A 13,278-nucleotide genomic window follows, 5' to 3' on the forward strand; every position below is an offset into this window, starting at 1 on the left:
GCTCATTGGATACAGAATTGGAGGTTAATGGGGTTTTTTTCTTTAAATCTTAAATATTTCACTCTATTCTCATTTGCATAGTTCCTGACAAGAAGTCTGCTATAAATCTTATCTTTGCTCCTCTATAATTAAAGTAAACATATAGCATCCCACAACCTCAGGCTTCTTCGAAGATTTTCTCTTTGTCTTTGATTTTCTGCAGTTTGAATGTGATATGCCTAAGTGTTGCGTTTTAGTATTTATCCTGCTTGGGGTTCCCTGAGCTTTCTGGACTCCATGGTTTGGTGTCTATCATTAATTTTAGGAAATTCTCGGTCATTATTGTTTTAAAAACTTCTTCCGCTCCTCCCTCTTTCTTCTTCTTCTGGTATTTCTATTATGTATACATAGCATCATTTGTAATTGCCTCATAGTTCTTGCATATTCTCTTTTGACTTTTTCGTTCTCTTTTGTCTTTGCATTGTTTTGGAAGTTTCTATTGGCATTTTTCCAAGCTTCCTGATTCTTTGTTCAGCTGTATCCAGTCTATTGATGAGCCCATGAAAGGCATTCTTCATTTCTGTTAAAAATTTTTTTTACCATTATTATTGTTAGCCTTCCTTTTGGTTCTTGGAGTTTCCATCTCTCTGATTGTATTTTCCATTTATTCGTGCATTCTCTTCCCTTTTTTAATTAGCACGCTTAGCGTAGTAATCATAGTTGTTGTAAATTACCAGTCTGATAACTCCAATATATCTATCACAACTGAGTCCAAGTCTGATGCTTGCTTTGTCTCTTCAAACTATGTTTTTTGTCTTTTAGTATGCCTTGTAATTTTTTGTTGAAAGTTGATTGTGATATACTGGAGAAAAGGAACCTAATACTGGTTTTCACGGAGGTTTCTGTTCATGGACTTCTGTCCAGTAAACTGTGATTCTCTGTATCTACCTATCTGTCGCTCCAACCTGGAGGCGGGGGTTTACCATGTTACCTCAATTCTCTGATGAATGTAATAAGACTTGTTGATTTTTTTTTATTTGTGTAGCTTTTTGTCTTACTGTGAGGGTGGCAATAATGACTTCTAAGCTTTTTACATGCCAGACTGGAAACCAGGAGTTCTCCCTTCTGCTTACCCCAAAACCACTCCCCTCTCTGCAGACCAAGATACACTTTATTTTATCCGCCTCACTTAGGCTCTTTCCACTAACTCCAGTCTCTTGTGAAGCACAAAGAGAATAGGTCCAGAATCAACTTTCTCCAATAGAATCAGCCAGCAGTGGTGTTATCCTCATATCCTCCAGTCCAGCATCCAGCTGGCTTCAGATGGGGGCACGCATTTGAGGAAAGCCTGGACACACTTAAGTTGCTGTCTTCTCCTAATTCTCCTTAATCCGCTTGCACCTGGTTAGCTGCCAAATCAAATGTAGAATCTGCCTCTTCTCTTTTTTTTTTTTTCCCGGCTGCCACCAGCCTGGCCCAGTTTCCCATTCCTTCTGCTCGCTCTTCCTCACAGGGCATTCTACCAGCTTCTTCTCTGCAGGTCTCTTCCCAAATCGTCCCAGTTTAGTTTTCACTAACAGTGAAGCACAACTTGGATCATTTCACTGCCTCCTCAGAAACTGTCAGTGTCTTCCCAATGCTTTCTGGATTAAATACAACACGCCTAGTCCTGACATTTAGGACCGATCTGCATTTCTAATCTCAATTCTCATTGATCTCCTACAAGCAACTGACTCCCAGCCAAGCTAAAATTGTAGACATTTTCCCAACACCTGGGCATTTCTTATTTTGTGGCTTTGCCTTATCATTTCAGTTCTGCCACCTAAAATGCTTTCTCAGGTTGCCAAATTCTTACCCACTCTTCAAACAATTCTCCTTTATAAATTCTTTGCTCATTCTCATCACCAAAGGCTAACTCTTGCTCACTCTCTTTCTCTCTCTTTTGTGAGCCTCCAAGCCACTTCCAATTTCAGCGCTGAACACTCTTTTCTTTTAGAGTATTGTTGTCCTTTGGGCACCTGTCTTTTCTGTCTATGGTATTTCTAGTTCTTTGAGAACAGTCTGTGTTATACTAATCTCCATTTTCTTTTGCAACATCTAGCACAATGTTTTGCAAACAGTAGTTGCTTAACAAATATATCTTCAATTTACTTAAAAGGATGCTATTTTAAGATGGAAATCCATGACTTTCGGCACATTCATTACAGTTTTGATGTATTGAATAAAATAGATTTTAGTATATCCTTAACACTCACAAGGGAGAGAAAGATTGGGGATCTGGATGAATCCCAAATACTACAAATCAGAAATGTTCACATATGCCCTTAATTCATCCTTCATTATGTTTCTCCCAATAGCTATGTGTTTACCCAACTCTCCACATGTTAAATACATTTTCTGCATTTACTTAACTTTTTCTCTTACTTGATGATCATTTTCCCCAAAGAGGCAAAGCTTTTAATCACGTCACGAATGCTACTATACATGTGTGGGTAGCCCACCACCCAGGGAGATATTGGTGGCCAACTAGCTTGGCGATATGTGCTGCTTGTTTTTATCTCCCCTAAACGACAAATTACTCTGTTATGGGCTCTAAGCTGGTTTGGTTTCATTTGGGTACAAATATTGACCACTATAATTGTTTAATCCTTATTGTTAGGAAAGAAGAATATTCTAGACTAAGAAGAATACTGAGAAGATAGTCTACACTAAGAAGAATATTCAAATTATTGGCTGTTCGCCATAGATATAATTTAGTTTTCAGCAAAAACAACTTTGGGTTTGGAATATTACCCCCTGTTTCCACTTGATTCTCTCTCTACCTCACTGGAAATCACACAGCTGCAATGATCATCAACAACCTAAGTCACTAGAATAAGGTAAACTTTTCCTTTTTTTCTTTTAAGATTATATTTATTTATTTGAAAGAGAGAGAGCACAACCAGGGAGGAGGGGGAGAAGGAGAGGGAGAGACAGACTCCCTGCTGAGCAGAGAGCCTGATAGGAGACTTGATCTCAGGACCCCGAGATCGTGACCTGAGCCAAAGGCAGGAGTTTAACCTACCGAGCCACCCAGGCACCCTAAGATAAACTTTTTCTATTGACTTTTATGTGTGTGCATATGTGTGTGGTAAAATACACACAACGTAAATTTACCCATAGTGACATTTAGTACATTCACAATGTTGTGCAACTCTCACCACTATCTTATACTAGATCTATCGAACTTTTTTTTCTCCCTCTTCATGGCTTTCTGCTAAAATAAATTTGGACCATTTTCTATAATGTAGGCAGGTACTAATTTGCAGAATTGAATATTTTAAATTTTTTAGACTCACCAGCTTTTACAAACTGAACCAGTAAACAGCCCAAAAGAAAGAATCACTGTTCAGTCTGTCCGTTGGTCTGTGTAGAAGCATTTTGGAAGTAATACCTATTCGAGATTCATTTGCCTTGGGAGGACGAGGCAACGTGGTTTCTAGCTCCTGGCAGTATGCTCCTGGAACCATATCAAAACCTGGAGGAGACACAGGAGACCCAAGACCTTGGCACATTTTCACCTAAGCGAAGTCACACCATTAAACCTCAGTTAGGAAATATCAATAACTTTTGAAAAGTGGATTGCCGTTTAGCGTATTACCAGCTGTCAGCGCCTCAGAAAGTAAATTGAACGGCCGGGGAATTGAGATATGAAAAGGAAAGGGGGAGAAAAAATCACATGGGCCTCCCTTAAGATCATTTTGTGACATTCCACACCACCCCCCTCCACGCATTCCACCACTCCTCCCTAACAACTGAATAAAACACAAATAGTAAAAACAGAGGTTTGGTTTTCTTTTTAAAGAAAATCGGGACAGAGCGATTATAGAGTTCCACAAGTACAGAAGCTGATGTCTCAAAAACCGCGACTCATTCTACTCTTATATTTTATAATATAAACCAGATGTTTTAAGTTTTTTCAAATAACTTCTTTCGTAGAAATAATTCTTTGGTCTTTGGCATGTTTTTGATCTTGGTAAATTATTCCTACCTATCTTTTTTTTTTCTCAACTTTCACAAATGTTGTTTTCAGAAAATTCCTAAAGTAAATATCCCCTAACTGGGCTAATTTGATTTTGCAATTATCCATTTTACATTGAATATTTATCATATAATAGTGTAATGGTTTTAGAAATTGGAATTTAATGAGAAAGATGCATTTATGTAAGTCCTTTGACCCAATGATATCCAATTCTTTGGAATATCATTTGGGAAACTTTAGTCCAGTAAGGTTGGTTGGCAAATTGAGATAGGAGGAGGGGCCAACATACATAACAATGCCCAAGGTCTCTACCATGGTGGATTTTGTTGGCTAACACACACACACACACACACACACAAAGAGAGAGAGAGAGAGAGACAGAGAGAGAGAGAAGGAAAATTCACGAATTCAAAAAGGGTCCCTTGAACTCGTTAGCTTTGTTGTCAGAGTAAACATTCAACCGGTTTCAAAATGAATTACATTAAATCTCAGATTCACTCTGAATCTTACGGCTTGTGTGTATCCCAGGGTCATAGAAAAACAAACGGTAACACAAATCAAGACGGCCATAAAAACAGATAAAAAGTGAAGCCAGAAATTTCCACACCCCCCGACCAAGACACTTCTGTCTCCCCATCCTGGCCCCTGGGCCTGGACTGATTGCCCAAACTGGCAGATGAATAAACACTCTAAACTCCCAGGTGTCTTAGTCCAAATCAGTCCCAATCTAAGGAATAAAAGTAATCTCTTGGGCCTCATGACACCGCACAAGCGGGCAGTTCTGCTGTGTGTGTGTGTGTGTGTGTGTGTGTGTGTGTGTGTGTGTGTGTGTCTTGATCACACAGACACGTTCACATGATCACAAGTGCAAAATAAATAGACCTCTCTTCCCACAGCCTGTATCAGGCAGCGTCTTTCATCAGCCTCTCGCGCGCCCCTTAGACAGGCAGCCGCGTCCGCCAACAGGCTGGCCACGGATGGAGTCTTGGATACCATCTCGGGGAAGCCTGGACAGGGGCTCTATAGAAATCCTCAGATCAGCGCTCCCCTCAGCTTCCTCCACCCCCCAACACGACTACTTAAGACAATAGGACAGCAGGGGCGGTCTGATCCCAAGTGAAGGCAGCTCAGTCTAGCGCAAGAGCACAAAAGCGACCCAAGGAGCGCACGCCCCCTTCCTGCGCATGTCATGGCAACGCAGGGGCTGGGACTCGCAGGCCCCAAGGCCATGGCTGGCACAAGGCCTCAGTGGTCCTAGGTCCACTCGGGCCAGTCCCGCGCTCCCCCGGCAGCTAGGGGAGTTGGGGCGGAAGGGGTGTGGGGGGCAGGGAGAGCGGCGTGTTCACGGTGCTTGGCCCAGAGCAGAGCGTTTCCTCTCATTATCCTCCCCTTCAAGCCCAATTTCAAACCCTGGTCTGCGGGCAAAGGCTTTTGGAGTATTTAATATTAGAAGCCTCGTTGGGGTGAAGGAGCCCAAGAATCATGGAGTGCTATGGATTCGGAGGAAAGGAGATTATCTGGTTTCTAGCCTAAGAGCTGGCCCAACCCTAAATAACACGTTTTGGTAAATATTTCAAAGGAGCAACTCTAAAGTATGAACCAGGACTGGAAGCCTCGGAACAAAGCATCATACCACACGTTGGTGAAACAGTCTGTCTGCAACCAGGCTCCTCATGGCCTGGCTGTGGCTTTCTGGGGGAAAAGGGTAATAGAGGAAACACGCTATTGCCAAAAGATGAAAAATGGGCCTCAATTTTGGTGTGAGGCCTCTGGCCTTCTTCCAGTGGGACATATTAAAACCAATATCAGGGGTGGTACAGCGGGGGCCGCTGGAATGACTCATCCTCCTGACATAGCCACCCAGACAGCTGGCAAGCTGCCCCGCTCCACCCATCTCTGATCTCACCACAACATGGAAGCATCTGGTACATTCATCATCCTCTCTGGGGCATGAATGAATGCTTAGGATGTAGATAATTTCGCAGGAATATATGTGTGTATTATCATGCAGATAAGACAATTATTTCATAATAGAAATGGAACCCGAATCGTCTTTGCCTGACTTCTGATCCTGCCAGCACTGCAAAAAAAAAAAAAAAAAAAAAAGCACTTGCTGATATGTTCGATATGCAGGAAATGGAAGCACAGAAGGAGAGAGAGATTACAGGCTCTTCTGTGCATTTGCCACACGTGCTGTGATCTTAGCCCTTTCTTGTGGATATCTGATTTCACCGGGAAAAGGCAAAGGCAAAGGAGAGACAAAGAGGTCCCCACCCAGCGTGCGCACATTTTCCATACAAGTGTATAACTGAAAAATAGAACAGAGTCATATAAATAAGGCAAAAGTGTGTTAACAGACCACATGCTAGAAAATGGTTTTAAAAAGCGGTGGGGGGTGGGCATAGGTGGCTCAGTTGGTTAAGTCTCCCATGCTTGATTGTAGCTCAAGTCTTGGTCTTAGGGTCGTGAGTTCAAGCCCCCTGTTGGGCATGGAGACGACTTAAAACCCTGCTATTAAAATAATAATAACAAATAAAACTTAGAAAGAGAGGGAGAGGGGGAAAACAAATAATTGAAAAAAGAAAGGAGGGCACCTGGGTGGCTCAGCGGGTTAAGCTGCTGCCTTCGGCTCAGGTCATGATATCAGGGTTCTGGGATCGAGTCCCGCATCTGGCTCTCTGCTCAGCAGGGAGCCTGCTTCCCTCTCTCTCTCTCTGCTTACTTGTGATCTCTCTCTGTCAAATAAATAAAATATTTAAAAAGAAAAAAAAAGAAAAAAGAAAGGAATTTGTAAAAACAACTTTTCATTATGGTAACTTTGAGTCTGATCAGAATACTTCCACCTTGTTTCATGTCATTTCATAGAGAGATAGGCCTAGAGAAGAATGATTTTCCACTGTAGATTTCAACTCAGTAAGGACCAGACTCTGTATTCCTTGTTAAATTCCATATCATCAAACTCTTTTTTCAAAAAGATTTTATTTAGGGGCATCTGGGTGGCTCAGTTGGTTAAGCAACTGCCTTCCGCTCAGGTCATGATCTCAGGGTCCTTGGATCGAGCCCCACATCAGGCTCTCTGCTCAGCAGGGAGCCTGCTTCTCCCTCTCCCATTCCCCCCTGCTTGAACTCGTGTTCTCTGTCTCAAATAAAAAAAAATTTTTTTAAATTTTTAATTAAAAAATAAAAAGATTTTATTTATTTATTTGAAAGAGAAAGGGGGGCAAGTGTGACTAGGGGGAGGGACAGACAAGGTGGGAGAGAATCTCAAGCAAACACCACACCAAGGGTGGAATCCTACGAAGGGCTCCATCTCACAACCCTGAGATCATGACCTGAGCCAAAACGAGGAGTCAGACGCTTAACGGACTGAGCCACCCAGGCACCCCAGCATCAAATTCTTAGTAGAAAAACTAATAATAATTTTTTTAATCTAATTGGGCAAGAACTGGAAGATGTAGAAGAACAAGGAAGGATGTTAAATGAGATATGTGAGAACAGGTGTATCTGAAATTGAATTGATTGAGCTATAAAAAGAGGGAGGGACAGGAGGCCCCATAGTGCAAGCCATTGAGTCTGTCATACTCCATTGACAATTGGTGGCACTGTGGGCCCAAGACAGCCTGGGTGTTTTGTAAGAAGGAGGATGTGTGCAGAGGAAAACCAGTACCGAATCCATCATTCATAGTTATGGGCAATCATAAACTAGGTGTTTATAACTTGGGAATTACCTTTGCTTGCCTCATACTTGGAGTAGTTTCGATCACAGTTTAAGGTTAGGAGGAGGTGAAGGAGGCTAGAGAAATTATGATAAGCACAAGAAATATAAAATGTATTTCATTTTAATTTGGATCTTTTTCTTGCATTTATGGGAGAGAACAGCCCTTTTAACTCAGCTCTGATCCTCCCCTTTTAACCCCCACAGGGGTCACAGCTTTGTCAACATGGGAGGGTGCTTATGAATTTTTATCCCAGTAAACTCAGGGGAGCTTGACCGATCTGTCATAATTCTTTTGAATTTTTGGTCTTGTTTTGGATCACCTTATTACCCTTCCGGCTATAGAGAAATGAATGGCCTCCAGGAGAGTGATCCCCATACACCTCTTCCATTTGCCACTAACTGCTACACAAAACCAGCCACCTGTCATGGTCTGGCACCCATCCATCAATCCATCCCACTCTCCGTGAGCAGTGTGAGTGCCTTCCATACTTCCGGACGTCTTGAGAGTCCTTCCCCACAAGCTTGGCCCTTGACTATGTGCTGCCTTCGGAAGGGGTATGAGTAAAGACTACAGCATGATCAGAGACACCGTGTGTGTGTGCTCATTGGAACAAAAGGAAAAGGAAATAGAAATGCATTTTATTTTTTAATTTTTAAAAAAGATTTATTTATTTATTTGAAACAAAGAGAGAGTGCCCATCCATGTGTGAGGGGCAAAGGGAGAGGGAGAGAGAGAAGCTCAAGCAGACTCCGGGCTGCGTGTAGAGCCCTACACGGGGCTCCAGCTTGCGACCTAGAGATCTTGACCTGAGCCAAAGCAAAGAGTCCGACAATTAACCAACTGAACCACCTTAGAAAAGCAGCGTTTTTTATTACGTTCCATTAGCCAGCATATAGCACATCATTAGTTTTTGATGCAGTGTTCAATGATTCATTAGTTACGTATAACACCCAGTGCCCATCATAACACGTGCCCTCCTTAATACCCATCATTTTAAAAGGGAGGGAATGACTTCTATTTCCAAAACGTGCCCATCCTCCAGATTCTGTAAGAACAAATACACTCTAGAAGCCTTCACTGTTCAGCCAAACTGGGAGCGAATTTTTCTTTCTCTGAACTCCCACGGTATTTATTCATTTAACATTTGTTAAATACCTGCAAAGTGCTGGGCATATTTGTTTTTACAAACAACCCTGCAAGGTGACTACTATTATCCATCCATTCCCACCCCTACCCTACACCGTTATTTTAAAGATGGAAGAGTAGAGGCAAAACAAGCTAAGTAACTTGGTAATGACCATGCTGCCAGCAAAGAAGAGTCCAGGTTCAAACACAGGTCAAAATCAGACCAAAGTTCTCACTCTTTCTACAGGGAAAAAAAAAAAAAAAAAAAAAAGGTAGCTGAGCTTTCTGTGTCACAGGTCCGAGAGAATTTATTTGTAAATTTTCTTTTTAATGACAGCTTTTACTTACTAGCCCCATATCAGACTATTGGCTCATGAAAGGCAAACTCTCTGCCAAATTATGCTTATCTTCTTAAGGACTGGACAGCCGTGTGCAGCAAACACTCAATAAGCGGGCAACAAATAGATCTGAATGGGGAAGGAATGAGTGGAAAAGTAAATATAGTCCATGAAAGATCACTGCCCACTTCTGTTAGTTAGTTTCTTCAAAGGTAGCTTATAACAAATGCTTTTAAAATATTGTTGTGGTGCCTAGGTGGCTCAGTCAGTTAAGCATCTGACTCTTGATTTCGGCTCAGGTCCTGATCTCAGGGTTGTGAGATTGAGCCCTGCCTCGGGCTCCATGCTGGGCATGAAGCCTGCTTAAGATTCTCTATCTCTCTGCCCACCCCACCCCGAATAAAATTAAAATAAAATATTGTCATGGTTTTAGAAGTTATCAGAAAAGACCCAGTGAAAGGAAATCTGAAAGTCTGTGGTTTATATACCAAAAAACCACTAACAGTTCATACCCCTGAATATGGTAATTTCCAGAAGCAGAGAAATTATGATAAGCACAAGCAATATAAAAAACAGCAGTATATTAGACAAATGAGATTGTAAGATTTTTTTTTCCCAAGAGGTTTCGAAGCAGAGGACATATATCTGACTCTGCCTGAACTTGACAATCATTTAACTTGGAAATGAACTGACACTTACAAGAGTTGTATTTAGAAACTTTTACTTAAGAGAAGAAGCCCAACAATATATAACTGTCCCTGTTCTTTATCACAAGTATAATAAATACTGGGGCACCGGGTTGGCTCAATCAGTTAGTCGTTTACGTTCGGCTCAGGTCATGTTCCCAGGGTCCTGGTATAGAGCCCCACATCGGGCTCCCCGCTCAGCAGGCAGCCTGCTTCTCCCTCTCCTCCCTGCTTGTGCTCTCCCACTATCTCTGTCTCTCTCTCTCTCTCAAATAAATAAATAAAATCTTTTAAAAATATATAATAAATATTAAAATCAGATGAAAGGAATGCTACTCATGTGCCAATATCATCAACAAAGGATAGCCTAATACCAAAAAACTATATTGATTTCAATGAAGGAAAGCCTTATCATTTCACTTGCGGTTTATTATTCTTTTTCACTGAGCTTGATTTTCCTAGAGATTTGAGGTATTTGACCTAAAGACAATAGCCAGGCAGTTTTATTTGGAAGACAGACTACTTACTAGCAAACATACACTTATAATGCATCACGTCATTGTATTTCATGCTATGATGTGAGCTGGGGAGTGTGATTTTATTTATTGCATGAGCATCGTTTTCAAAACCCCTTTGGTGTTATATGTGGTAAGCAACGGATGGACCCATTAGCTCTGTTTAAATCTCCATTCTAAACTTGAATACTGAATCAAGAATCAAGTTTTTATGAATTCCACCTGTCACAATCTTGAACGTCTCTTTCAGGGTCTATCCTTTTTTAAAGTGAATTAGATGACAGATTATATTAAGTAAGGCTTGTTTTCTATCTATATTTATAAAAAGAGCATTACCAAACCAAATATTCAACCCAGATGAATCATGAAAATATATAACCTCTGCAAATCAACACATTTCTTTAAAACCTCTTAAACCCAGCTAAGCAGTAAGGGCGTTTGAGAAACTATTCAAGAAATACTTTACTTTTAGTATTTCGTGTTCCAAACACGGGTCTGGGATTTATCCCCATGGCTGAGAGTTGAAGTTGCAGGAGTAGATAAGATTACCGAAGAAGAAAGTCACGAAGGAAGAGGTGGACAAAGGATAAAAGCGCAATGGAAATTTCTCCAACTGGGTGTTGAAGGCAGTGGACAAAGCTGAGGAGAGCAAAGACAAGCCGGAGAAGTTAGAGGTGGTACAGTCAGTGGAACAGGGGGTAAGGGGCCTGAGTCATTCTGGACGCTGGAGTTTCGTAGACCAGAGGGAAGGTGGTGCCATTTGCTGGCATCTGAGCACCCAGCCCAATGCCGTGTTCACCACTGACTCATCTCGCACAGTACACTTAAGTGTCTTCATACAGGCTTTCTTTCCACAGGTTGAAAGAGGTTGTATATAATATTGGCATGATGTTTTTTTCTGTGAAGTTGAACACAAACACTGACAACATAGAAATCATACCCTTTAGGGGCGCCTGGGTGGCTCAGTCGTTAAGCGTCTGCCTCCGGCTCAGGTCATGATCCCAGAGTCCTGGGATTGAGCCCTGCATCGGGCTCCCTGCTCAGCTGGGGAGCCTGCTTCTCCCTCTCCCACTCCTCCTGCCTGTGTTCCCTCTCTTGCCATCTTTCTCTGTGTGTCAAATAAATGAATAAAATTTAAAAAAAAAAAAGAAATCATACCCTCTAAATTCTTAAAGATATATCAGTATACATTGAAAGTTATACATAGTAAAATGCACAAATAATAAATAACTTCATATATATCCATATCTATGAAGATGCTTTATTAAATAATATTCTTTGGCCAGAAAAAAACTCAAGAAAGTGGCACAAAGATACATGAGCAGTCAGGTAGTTGAAATTCTGTGTGTATGCTGTACTGTATACTGCGGTATGCTAAACACTGTCCCCCAAAAGGATCCGTGTTCTAATCCCTGGAATCTGTGAATATTACCTTATATGCCAAAGGACTTTGCAGAAGTGATTAAATTAAGGGTCTGGATATGGGGAGATTATCCTGTATTGCCTGGTTGACCCAAAATGTAATCACAAGGGTCATTAGGAGAGAGAGGAAGATTTGAGTAATGAGAGGAAGGGGTAAGGGATGTGATTCTGGAAGGCAGCCGGGGGCGGGGTGGTTTGTGGGTGAGGTGAGGAAGGAATCAAAGAAGCAGATTCTCCCAGAAACCCTCCAGAGGAAACCAGCCCTGTGGACACCTTGATGTCAGCTCTGCCCCCCGCCCCCCAAAAAAAACAGTTTCCAGACTTCTAGCTTCCAGACCTGTAAGAAGATAAATTTGTGTGAGTTTAAGTCACCGTGTTTGTGATTGTTTGTCAGAACAGCAGGAGGAAATGAACGTAGACTTTTTTTGGAAAAATATTCACCTTTACAGCACAACAGGCTGTTGTATGCTTTTCGCTAAGAAAACCCATGCAAACATGCTAGCCTCTGTAAGGGATGTTCCTTGAGTGGAAGCCTTTCTCTTTTTCCTGCCACCACTGCTTCGAAGAGCTGGGCTTGCAGCGTCTGTGTAATGAGCGAGCATAGGGTCCCAGGTCAGCGGGGGGATCGGGTTCCGTGGGCGGGTGAGGACAGGAAGGTGGAAGGGAGAGCTGATGACGCTGAGTGAGAAAGAGGAGGTGGGGATGCTGCCAGGCACTGATCAAAGCAGAAGGGCCCCAGCAACAGGCCCCCCACTTTTGGGGGTGGGGCTCCGAAGGGTTCCTTCAGGCCCCAACTCGAGGAGCTTGTCCTAAGTCAGCAAGTATTGTGGTGAAAGATAGGGAAAGAACCAGAAATGCTCGAAGACTTGAGAAAATGCACTGCTTCATCTTCAAATGTCATCAAAATGCTTGTTGTCCTCAGGAATCCTCTCGACAATAAAACAAAGAGAGTAACTCTGGGAAAACCACGATCTGATTCTCCTTGGAATAACGCCTACAGCCCAGTAAGCAAGCCTCCACAATGACTTGCTAAAGCTCTAGAAGGCCTGGAGGATGACCCTGAACTGCTTGGAGTCACGCACACAACACAACGTTGTTATAATTACACCGTATAAGGAATGCATGGGAAGTATGCACCCACAGAAAGCTTAGAGAGCTAGGATAGGAAGTGGTGGCCAGTGCCAAGAACCAGAGGACACAGCATTCAAGGGCAGGCAAAACAAGAGACTCCCAAGGCGGGGGGGAAGGAAACATTGGAGACCCGGAAGGAAAAGAGGGATATGGTGGGATGTCTGAAGGTGAATGGGATGGATGCTATCAGAAGCCCAAGATGAGGTGACGGTAGCAATGAGGGAGATACGAGACCCTAATTTCAAGGGGTGCTGGGAGCAAAGCTAGGGAGCAGGGGGCGGGAGGGAGCGAAAAGCAAGCTGGGAGAGAAGAAAGGAGGTGCCTGACAAGGTGGTGAGGAGC

This window comes from Martes martes, assembly GCF_963455335.1.
Source record: "Martes martes genome assembly, chromosome: 4".
In the NCBI taxonomy this organism is placed as follows: Eukaryota; Metazoa; Chordata; class Mammalia; order Carnivora; family Mustelidae; genus Martes; species Martes martes.